Raw genomic sequence first — 12,576 nt, 5'->3', positions numbered from 1 at the left:
AAGTCCGAGAGGCTCCAGCACCAAACTGCAAGCAAGCACTTGAATCATTTCTCGGAATGCTGGCTTTCTATGACAGATTCTTGAAGAACAGGGCAACAGCTCCGGCAGAAGGACGCCACGTGGAGATGGGAAACCAACCATCAAGAAGCATTCGATAAGCTTAAGAGGTTGCTTCTCAGTCAGACCACCTTGGCACACTACGACGAACAGAAGGAGCCTCTCGTCTCATGCGACGCTTCACCGTACGGCATAGGAGCTATTCTGTGTCAACGTGATGACCAGAATAGAGAGGCGCCAATTGCTTTCGCATCTCGGACGCTGGGGTCGGCGGAACGCAATTATGGTCAGCTGGACAGAGAAGGCCTCGCTGTAGTGTTTGCAGCGCACAAGTTCCACAAGTATATTGCGGGAAGAGAAGTGACTTTCGTCACGGACCATCAACTGCTGCTCGGTATACTAGGTCCAGGAAAGCCAACGGCTCAAGTCCTCTCACCACGGATGACCAGATGGTGTATCAAGTTATTGGCGTACTACAACATCGTCTACCGGCATGGCAAGAACCATCAAAATGCAGAATACCGACCGCGCCGCCAAACAGAGAGAAAAAAAAAAATTACACTATCTCCCACTAAAGGGATCCATGTGTGGATGCGAAGCAGCGGCGAGATGGTTAGCTTGAGCGGGAGATGGTGTAATTTTACAGCGACCCGAGCGCTCATCGTGGCGCTGCACAGGAGAAAGAATGAGGCGCGCGCGCTCTGTCATTTTCATACCGCGGAACTACCGTGGCGCCCCCAGCCGAGTATGCAGCTGTCGCACCACCTGTCGTGCGCGCCGCTCCGTGGCGGCGATACTGGTGGCGGCACGTGCAGCGAGTTCGCAGTTTCATATAAAATGCGCAAGCCTGAGGCAGCGCGGCGCACACGTTTGACTATAGAGGGGTCGGTTTTCGCACCTTCCATAATCACGGCTATCCACCAGCCCATCTTGCTCGACGAGACGCGGTCCATTCTGGGTGACGAGGCCGGCGCTAAATGCCCCATGCGCATCTCGACGCCGGTTGCAGCCGGGGCACGCAGACGAACGAACGCCGACGGTCGGCCGCGCCTCACCCTGTGGCGAGAGTAACCTGGGAGAGGGTGGTAACCTCACCAAGCGATGACGTCACGTGCGTCGCCTAGCAACGCCTCGAGGTGCTAGGCAACGCGCGGTGACATCATTGCCAGGCGCAGTTATCTGCTAACGCTCCACGGCCTAACCAAAAGCTTAAACAGCTCTGCGGTTAAAAAAAAGAGGAGGTGCATGCATAACAGCTGTGAAATGTCATTCAAATTTCTTGGATCAAACGCACGAAACATGCAATCATCTATAATGAGTCTTTTATTGCACAAGGTGAAAATCAGCATCGGGAACGCAAAGCAAAAGCTTGCAATACAATGTTCATCTGTCGACTGAAGTTGGCCATATATACGCTGATATCTTGGTGATCTCTGGTTGGGCATTTGGCCAGGGAAACCATATGTGTTACTGCTGCTTCTTGGTTGTTCTTTGACTGCAATGAAGTGTTATAGGTGCACACTACTGTCCTGGCCTTATGGGGTCACCAATAACTATAGTTCTAAGGTGACGTCAGCTGCAACTGTGCTTGGAACAGCTTCAATTCTGAAGGAAAGACAGTCAACAGCCGACTTGGCTCCTGAGGCAGATACACCACGTTCCGCAGCATCTTTTGTTTTTGTTTTCTAACGCATAATAATCGACTAGAAACAGCATATTTACAATCAAGAGTGACCATACTCTGCATTAAGAAAATTATTTTTTGTGACAACACCTACAAGAAATAATGTAAAACACCTGGCATCAATAAAAGAAGTTTCAAACAAGCCGTCTTTGCAACATCAACAGTTTTGTTGTTTCTGTCAAACCACAGAAGCCTGCTCATGTAGCTTTCTCCAACAGGAATGAGACAAGGACATACTGGGTGTGTTTTTTGACTTGTACAGAACTTTTTAAAATTACCTCTGGCAGATATCACAATTCCAATATTTGAGCTGCATTACTAAAAAAGGTGGATACTCCTTGCATGCGGAATTGTGTAATCAAGTAAAAAGAACTCACTAATTACCTTGTTAATTATTTACCATATGGCACATATTTTAGTTTATAAATTGTAGCCAGCGAGTTCGCATGGCGTGTTCTATAGGGACGAATTTTCAGGATAACATCAGGTGCGGGATATTACTACAGTGTGCAACGAAATACATGTGCGTTTCAGTTACTTTCATGCTTCAATACATGGAATGGCATTTTGTTAAAAAAGTAACTGGAACAATCCTGCATTTCTGATGGCACATATCTTGAAACACTTGCCACCCTCAGAATTCGTTCCAAGTGGATATGCCTTGATCAGCTACAATTTGTGATTGCAACATGTGCTACAAATAACTTGTTAAAAATTTTGTGATTTTTGTTAATTATTCAAATATGCTTCTTGATTTTTCGTGCAAGTAATGACCGTCGTGTCGAGTACTCCAGCTCAAGGACTACAACTATGCTATCTGCCTGGCAACAAGTGTTTTTTCAGAATTCTGCATACAGTCTCAAAAAATGGTTCAAATAAAAGCTGAGTGTGTTGCAGTGTGTGCGCAGTCACATTTAAAAGATGAAAAAGCCATATCATCCGAAATGCCACAAGCACAGGAAAACACAGCTCAGGAACCAATCCTGGTTTGGTGTGTCACACTTATGCCACCCATACTGGATTAATCTCTGAAAGCAGGCACAGAGCTGTGTCCAGGGAAATGTCTCCTTGACCTGTACAAGGGCACATCTTGGAATTCTGGTGGACATCTGTGCGATGAAATCTCTCAGGCTTCACATACCCAAAGGGACAGTTGTGTAGGCAGGGTTAGTAACAACCATACTTAACAGAGCTTTCTAAAAACCGTCAAAGCAAATAAATTTAAACACAATTGCTTTTATGCAAGAGAATTGCCACAAAGAGGTTTGTGCGCAAGACAGTACAAACACTATGACAATACAATGCCAGCTTTTAGTGAGTGACAGTGCAGTACTCTGAACAACAACTTAAATGCATAACTGTTACAAAGAAGCACTGTCCGAGATGAATGTGCAGTTGCTTACCAAGATGAGGCCAAGTAGTAAATTCCGAGAACAAGGCGTTAATGCCCAAAAATTATATGCACCCTAGACAGCAATGCTGATTGCACATGTGTGACTGTCACTTCTTGTGCTAAATGAGGAACAATGCACTACAAACTTCTGACCGCTAAAGCACTCTTTCCATAAAACACTGTATGCTCTATGAGGCGTTTAAGTCAAATGTCTCTATAACGAAATGTCAGCATATCAAAAATCACACAAAAATACAGGGAAACCTTGACACTTGAAGCAACATTTAAAAAGCAGTGTAAACAAAAAAGATGAAAGTCCTGAGACTTGATAAATATGGGAGCACTCAGACAATTACTTCAAAAATGATTTTCCACAATGTTCAGCAACAAGAGATCACAACATGTCTAACCGGCATTCAGAAATAGCATCAGAAAACACAATAACTTTTCTGGCAAACACTACACTAATTAGGCACAAACCGCTGGTGAATGTCTAATTATTTCATTTCAGCCTACTACAGTCGAACCTCTATATAACGAACATGGATATAACACATTATTGAACCTAAAGAAAATCTAAAATTTGGTTGGCTAGTCAATAGAGTAATCTCCTACTATAATGAAATTAAAAATGCAGGATCCGAAACGATATCAGTTAGAGCGAAGCAAATTTTTGTTTGCATGCAAATGTCTCAAAATATACATTCTGGTAGCAAAGATGTCAAATACAGTCGCCGACAGAATTTCTAGACGGCTCATTTTTCGGACCTGCGCAAGTGTTTGGACTTCTTTGGGGCACCGCCACTCATAACATCAAGGCATTAACTGACATTTTGGACGGTGCACAATGTTTTGAGCTTAAACCTCAAGTGCGATGCTGCAAGTACGACGGCAGCCATGAACAAAGTTACTGCCATGTTGAACAACTGGTTGCCAACTCCCAACAAAGCGGCGCTGGTTAGGTGTAGCGGGTCCCTGAAACGGTTTTGCAGCGCAGCTGTTTCGTGCTGACAGAAAACTCGGCCCAGCTGTGCCACGCAAACTCCTCACACGTGCGTAGGGCAGAGTCTCGCTGCTTCGCCTTCCCTCTCCCCAGCTTATGGAGAAGCAAGTGTTCGCTTAGCCCTGATATGCTAGAAAGCTCTGAGCAGCCGGCGACTAGGATTTTCTTGTTCGATTAACGATTCATCATTTTATCCTTTAATCGCTTTCGATGCAGGGTTTTTCATCGATTAGTCAAAATTTTTGCCGGGCACTATAAACAGGTTGAAACACAGTTGTTTACATTTGTAGGACCCTATTTTAAAGTTTGAGAGGTAGAACCAAATTTGAAACACAAGTGTATAAAATACAGGTAATCTTTAACTTGTTAAAGACTAACTATAGTTGGCACTAGTGCCTTTTGAAAAGATAAACAATATATGTTATAAAATGGCACTTAGTGCAGAATGAAGTAACATACATGGCATTAGTGAATGCCTGCACAGTACAGCTAAAATGAATTAGAAAAATGGCATAAGTGAAAGGTCAAGTCCAAATGAAATATGCAAGAAATTGCAATATACACAGGGGAAAAGAAAATTACTTGTTTAACATTTCAAACCACATGCTCTTTTCTACAGAGCGAAGGTGAGCGAAAGTATGTCAATTGGCTGGCATGTTTGGGTGAAACCGACACCTTGTTTGAATGGCCACACAACCAGCATGCGAGAATAGATGCTCGGACGATTTAGATTTGCTTGAATCGACACCAACTCCATCGCTATGTCAAATACGAACATGCTCCAAACCGGCGCGCATGCTGTACCACGTCTTTAGTGGACTAAGAGTGGCACGACAATGAACAACTCGGTTGTTATAGCGCGCCTTTAATTGCAACGGCATTTCAATTCTCCGGCTTCGCGCGGCGGCATGTGCGGTGTGGCGGAAGAGAGGAAAGCGCTCGGCTCGGCATCTCTCGGGACACGGAAAAACAGTTGACGGTCGCTCTACCACAGCCGCACAGTCACTGCTCGTGTGCCGCCCTTCCAGTACGATTTCAAAATTTTTGCACCAATATTGTCGAACTAACAGGCCTAATCGATTAGGTCGAATAAACGAAAGGTGGACATTGATGAATCATTCATCGATATTACTAACCCTACGACAGACGTGTCGCCTCTCTCGTCTAGTGAACATGCGTGCACAGCTACCATGAGGAGACCGAAGAAAGGCAAGCCTCCCGAGGAAGAAGCCGCCTATAAGCAAGCTCGGCGTGCGGCTCAGCGAGACTACGATCGACGAAGTTTTTTTTTTTTTTATCTTGGCCTGTTGGGATATTTTTCTGCTACCATTCTAGGCAAATTATAAACAAAACTTGGCTCTTTACAAATGCGGAACCTGTGGTTTTCTTTTCCAAACTGCGGGTGCAGCACGCAGTAGCTACACTGCAACAGAAGCGTAGTACAGCGCTGTTACTAATTCATGTTTCTGCCACCAAATAAGACACCACTGCACTGATTTTCACTGAGAACCCCCCTCCATCACGTGCTGTTGCCAAAGCTGCCACAGCCTTAGCAGACAATTGGTATACTCAGGTGGAAAGCGGGCCATTGCTTTGAAAAAACGCCTACGTTTATTGCACTTGTGTATTTATTCTTAAGGTCTGCAAATTACTATGCATACGTATGGAATTAAAAAGAGGCTTTATGAAACAACACATTTCTAGCAATGTCTGTGACGTTGCTAGGGTAGCCAATCGGATCGCTCGCCATAGTGAAATCACTCACCCAAATCACGTAGCATAAGTAACCACCGGGGTGGTAGGAGAGTGGAATCAATGCACATTTTTTAAACCTTATAAAAAATTACATGCTTTGTGCACAGCACTTAAATCTGTCTCTTAATGATTAAAAAGACCTACTCGACCGACTAAGAATAGTCAAAATCGTTTCTAGGTCCCATTAAGCGCGGCTGGCAGAGCAGCTGGTGACAGGGCATCGCGAGATGCTTGTCGTTTGCACTCGTAGACCTCATCAAACTGACAGCCATAGTGGTGGAGTTTGGATGCATGTGCGGTCCCCTCCAAGTCCAAAAAGTCTGGTGGCAGCACCAGCTTGGCTTGCTCAGACCGGCAAGCACACATACAGATCCCTTGCAATAACACTGATCGCACAGTTTAGTCTTCGTGGTGGTGCAGAGCGATTGTATAATTTCTTGATGCTCCCGTGCCTCGCATCAGCAAGGCAAGATGGCAACTGGCCATGAGAGTCTACAGGACACTCTTTAGCTGGACCGTCATAGGCACCCCACTTGCATTTTTAAGCATAAAACTGATTGCATTATTTAGTTGCCTATATCTGCGTACATATTTACATTGAATATAAGGAAGGTATTTCTGTGACCGATGCCACTTCGTTATAATGAGGTTCGACTGCATCTGGGCCCTCATTACACATATGAGGGTTGGATGAAAAGCTCTGTAATCTTACGTAACACATTTTTTTTTTTAAATATGGAATGTGCGCGGTAAGGGCATTCCCTCGACACTCTCTTGCAACAAAAGGTTTCAGACTGCCCTGCCCCACCCTTGGGGCCACCCCATTCTTTTCATTGTGGAAGTTGCACTCCGCCCGTTCATACCTTGGTTGTGGCATGACCTTAATTGGGCCATGCCATTTAAATTCCAAAGGTCTAAAGAGATCTAGCCACCATGACTATAAGTGCATAGCACTATGCACGCCGGCTATATGAAGCCTCCTCCTCTTCTGGTAAACTGCAGCTGCACTTCTCTTGACTAATGAAAAAAAAAAAAGAAGAGCTGAAATGGTGCATCCAAGCTGAACAGAAAGTCACAACAGGTGCATGCTGTGGAAACATGCTGAATTCCAAATGAGCACTGCAGCGTCACCCCTGCATCACGAGATGCAGCTGCTTCCGAACGCCATAGATGATCACGAGTAGCTGAATTGCACTGGAAAGCCCTATCAGTGAGCAATGTTCTGACTGTCGTCTAATCTAGAAATGATCCTGCATATTTGGTGTCGTGCTACCTTGACCCACTGTAAACAAATGAATACATTTTGCACACATATTCTGCGCATGTGTGGCAACTGGGAGATTTCCTCATCTGAGCCCTGCTGGCTGAACGCTATTCCAAGATTAGGAAAGCAGATTGCGATTCCTCAGGCTGAATACTGTTGACTTTCATTAGCTCAAACTTTTCAACATCCATAAATGTGCCACACAGAGGAGAAGCAGACACACTGTGCTGTGTACAGCCTACTCTTGTATCCCTGCACTGTCGTTTTAATTACACGTCACAAAGCATTCCCATACAATCATAATAAACGAGCTTTTACTTAAGCATATGCTGCTTGGGATCCAAGAAATTACATTCCATTAAGCTGTACAAAATCGAGCTGCTCATTCCATATTTTGTAATTAGCTGTACTGCTAGTGCTTCTCCACTTGAGGCTATCCTGTCACTGCACCATAATTGTTCTCATTTGTCTGTTCCAGGAAATATATTTACACCACCCCAGATGTGAAAAATCAGCTGCTACTTGGGCCAACTTATTTTCCCTGAAAGCTAACGTTTGCAGCCCTGTGTTGCTCTTTGGTAGCAGATGGAATGGTAGTAACTGTCAAACATGCTCCACATTCGACTCCCTTCTACAAAGCGTTTCGATAAACTTTTAGGTGGATCTTTCTCATCCAGAACAGGTTCCATTCTGAGGGCCCTAGCAGGTGTTTAGACGGACAAAATAAAAAGTGCGTGCGTGTGTGTGGAGCTGGGGGGGGGGGGGGGGGAATACCCGCTGTTGATCACATAAGTAACCTGTAATCCCTTTGTGCATGCGCTTCTTTTTGTATGGCATCTAAGTGATGAGACCAGCAGCACAGTAAATTGTTTTTTTGCAAGCATGCATAACTTTGACAAGAAATGTGCTATTGATATTCTGAAAATTTTCAGAGTGCCTCTTTCTATTTTACATTTGACACACACATCTCGCTCACCCGTCTCGTATTGTTATGCAGACACCCTTTCAGACCCAAGTGAAGAGGATTGCATGAAGGAAAACTCTGGTCTAGCTCTTTTCCCACGAAAAAAATTTTCATCTAGCCCTCATGATACTAACAATGGGATTCATGAACCTGACATACTTTGTATGATGACCTTTAGGTATTGCAGTATTATATACTTTTGCACAAAATATAAAATGAGAGGGGTCACCGGGTGATGCGTGCAGAAAAAGATATGATTCCAAGGTGCACAATGCGAGCTTAAACACGTTTTATAAAGTACCATCCACACATTATACCAAATTAGTACTAGCCGAGAGGCAAACCACCTTTTCCCATATTGGCCATGTTATTCGTGCAGTAGCAGTATGACTGCACTTTGCAGTCAGTTTTGGTGCTGCTGGCTTATTTGTGCACTGCAGGCATATTGCGCGAGACACGTCAGTCGCATGCTGATGTTTCAACTTTCAGCTACATTTATGGTGTAATACTTGTGATCGTCACTGCGCTCGTCTGTTGTTTTCAACAGCCAGGGGATGTCCATCCGAGTTGCACTGTGCTAAAATGCTCCAGACAGGAAGCAGATTCGCTTGCACTCACACCTTCCAAGGACCACTACTGTTTCAACATGCTGCAAGTATGCTTCCTCAAATTGCTAATTAGGCATATTTATAAATGCTTTCATTATATTCATGTTAATACGGTACCACATTCTAAGCTGCAGTAAGGAATGTACCAAAATATTGGCCATTTCTGGCAGAATCGGGTCACTAAGAAAGAGAAAACAAGTTTTGAAGAAAATTGCATGAAACAATATATAACAGCATCTCTCACAACAACAAAGTGGTCAATCATTTCATCCTTCATTGCATAGTTTAACATAGCTATCAATAGCATTCTCCAATAAACATGAAACTTTTCGTTTGATAAAGCAAGGCCAAATGAAAGCACCAGGCTGTTGGCCAACACACAGGGATGACAAGCACATATACTTTCACACAATGATAACCCTCCAACTCGCAATATGGAAAAATGAAGCTGCATTTTTTGCTCTACTATATACACAATGAAATTGCTCTACAACCGCCAACATTTTTTTTTGCATGTGTTGACAATGTCAACACTGCTCAATTTCTTTGAATATGTCTTAAATTTAGCAAAAACGTGCTTTGAAATACAAAACAAAGTCCAGCTCAGGCCTACAAAGAAGAGAGCACAGAATCCAAAATGTTGCTGATGAACACAAAGCTTGTTTCTGTCCACACCACCAAGAAGGTCTTGTTGGTGAAGCACACACACTCCTTCCAGGGTTCACTGCAGCTTTGATCACAGATGTCTAAACAACGCCACCATCTTGCTCCTGCACACACCATCCAAAATCATCCTTTCGATAAATGTACTCGCGTCAACAATGCAATAAACATCAAGTGCTGCTGGCTGGAAACCATCAACAGTGCGAAACCACACCTCGGAAGCAATATGCTAAAAGCAGTACTAATGCCATTTCTATTGCACCTAAGTATACACACCAGTGTGATCAAAAGCGACCACCTAACTAAGAAGAGCTTCTTCATTTCTGCTATTACTTAGGTCCCTGACCACCAGAGAACTCTTTACGGTCACCAATTACAAACCTTGGCCACAGCCAACAAAGTTTAAGAGTGGGTTCGAAATTTACCGTATTGATTCGATTATAAGGCGAGGGTGCAGTTACCTGAGAAAAAGGACTTAAGTGCAATGCAGTCCACTTATTACGATACCACATATAACAATATATTCGCTATGATGATGAGTTGAGAGTATCAACTTATACATTAGGGCTATGAGAAAATACATAATGATATGTTATGGCCGTATGTCGGATATACAATCAAGATTTTGCCTTCTGGATAGCATTTTCCATGCAGAATGGGCTTGACATTTGCGTTGCTAAGTTGCCCTAACGTTCCGATACCGAGACGGGGAGAAAAGCTTGCCTACGTGAGTTTGTATTTGCCGCCATTTCCCCACAGCGCCCACTGTGGTACCATCCGTGAACCGATTGCAAAAGCCACGGAGAGCATCGAGAGTTGGTGCAGTGCGCCACAAGAGGGCACCAGCTGCTTCGTGTCCATGTAGCCCACGATTGTGCTCCATACGTGTCCAAAGAAAGAGAGAGAGAGAAAAAAAAAGCCCAAAAACTTAGACGAAGGTTAAGCTTCACCTCGAGTGTACTAGAATACGGTTGAGAGGGACGAGTGGCTGGGGCGGCGCATGCTTTGCAGTGAGGCGCCTGACGACAAAAAATACTATGGTGGCGATGCGATCGAAGTGGATTGGAAGTGGAAGAGAGGGATCTATGGAAAACAGGGATGCAGACGAAATCGGCACTGGAAACATATAGAACTTTCAAGCAAGAAATTGCCAAAGAAAATATCTATGATAATTCTAGGGGAAGCTCTTTGTTGCTTGAAGCCAGGACGGGAGTACTGCGGAGTATTGACTCGGATGTACCGAGTCAAGTACCAAGGTATAGACACGTTGTGCGGCACGTGTGGAGAGGAAGAGGAGACGGCTGAACACCTCATACTTTTTTTGTAAAGGGCTTAATCCTACAGTGGGTCTTGTGGCGGTACGATGAGCACGTGGTTCAAACTTGTTTTTCAGATTGCCGCTCGCACCGAAGCCAGATGTCTTCAGGAATGTGCTACCTCTGTGCATGATCCCTTTGGCCCATCCTTGAAAACGTTACTTGGAACCGCCAGATCGGATGATGTGATACAACCATCGCATCATTGTTAGATTGAAGCACCAGACCTGCATGGCTTGACCTTTGGCGAGCCCTTCTGCGCATGGAGTACTACCACAGTGTCACCTGGTCGTCTCTACAGTGCTATAAAGCCGAGGACGGACGCTATGCTCTTGAGTGGGTCTTGTGGCGGCACGATGAGCACATGGTTCAAACTTGTCTGCAATGTCTTTCAGGTAGGCCCGAAGTACAATTTTCCCTGCTATAGAAGTGATGACCGATGTGTAGCGCTGCTGCCTGACCCACTGATGAGAGCGTTATCTGTTTTTTCTGTCCGTAGAATGTTGTTGATGTTATCTGGTGACGTTGAGACCAATCCTGGTCCCAATATGTTACAAGAAACACTATCGCAATTGCTCGCAGGGCAGGAAAAAATTCGTTCCGAGATATCTTCTTGGACAGCCAAGTTTGCTTGCATCGAAGAAAGGCTAAATAGGCTTGAGACGTCAGTACTACCAGTCACGGAAATGATTCCGCGCGTTCAGGAACTTGAAGAAACTGTCGCTCATCTTACACACCTGGTATTGAAGCTGGACAGTCGGTCTGACGATCTTGAAAACAGGTCTCGTAGAAATAACCTTGTTGTCTACGGACTACCTGAACCCCATTCTGAGCCCTCCGGTCAACTGCTTGATGCGTTCACAAACTTAATATCCGATAAGCTTGGTGTTCAGTGTGCAGACATTGAACGTTGGCACAGGCTTGGGGCGCGTCGAGGCGATAAACCCCGTCCTGCTATCTTGAAATTTTTGGACTACAGGTCAAAACTTGCAATATTAAAGAATGCCCGAAAGCTTAAAGGAACAGAAATATATTGTTACGAGGCATTGTGTATGAGCCTGCCATTAAAGGACCGCTGTGCTACGCGAAGAGGAAGAAGACGGGACATGCCTCGTGAGATGCTGTCAGCCATTCAGCCGGATTACGAGAGCACGGATAAAACCGTTGTTCCTGGGGCGGTGATCTCGGGCGAGGCATCGACCTAGGACGAAAGTCAGTTGTCCAAGGCTGAGCAATGGTGCAGACGACGAAACCCAAGTTGCCGAGTTCTTCCCGCACAATGGACTGGACCAGGGAAACGGCCGGCACGTGAAAATCGTCGTGGCCGTTGTTGGGGAGAGCAGGAGCAATAGCTTCGATTTCCCGACGGACGATTCGTGTAATTTCCGATGGTGGCGATGACTGCAGACGAGAGGCCTGTCCGTCTTGGCATGATTACGTCGGGGCGGTGTTCGGTAGCCGAGCAAATGACCTTGCAATACGCCGACTTTTGGCCTGCTCAAAACGCCGGCATTCTTCAATAATTGCGTCGACGGTCGCACAACTTCGGCACAGTAATAGGTTGAACCACGTCTGCGATTCCCTTAAGTACGTGACGAACCTTGTCCGACTCCATCATGTCCATGTCCACTTTACGGCAAAGAGCCAAGACGTCCTGAATGTAGGATATGTAGGGTTCAGTGGACGTCTGAGCGCGGATGGATAGCTCTTGCGTTGCGGCCGCCTTTCGACCCATGGGCTTCCCAAACAAGGCAATAAGTTTTGTTTTGAAAGTGTCCCGACTTCCAATCTCTGCCTCATGGTTATCAAACCACACCTTTGCCATTCCTTTGAGGTAAAACAGCACGTTCACCAGCATCATCGTCGGGT

The 12,576-nt window shown here is 45.0% G+C and overlaps 1 protein-coding gene across 2 annotated transcripts in view; it reads right to left on the bottom strand.

The window, feature by feature from the left end:
- Positions 1 to 1,362: 1,362 nt before the first annotated feature.
- The window catches only part of LOC119449332 (palmitoyltransferase ZDHHC17), a 280,445-nt gene continuing 269,231 nt past the window's right edge, over positions 1,363 to 12,576 (bottom strand). For both annotated transcript variants that reach the window (XM_049666736.1, XM_037712500.2), the window contains one exon: positions 1,363 to 9,498. The gene's annotated coding sequence lies outside the window, so the exon portion shown is untranslated. The remainder of the gene's footprint in view (positions 9,499 to 12,576) is intronic.

The sequence above is a fragment of the Dermacentor silvarum genome, chromosome 4 (genome assembly GCF_013339745.2).
Source record: "Dermacentor silvarum isolate Dsil-2018 chromosome 4, BIME_Dsil_1.4, whole genome shotgun sequence".
Classification (NCBI taxonomy): Eukaryota; Metazoa; Arthropoda; class Arachnida; order Ixodida; family Ixodidae; genus Dermacentor; species Dermacentor silvarum.
This window is presented reverse-complemented; position numbering and strand designations above follow the sequence as displayed.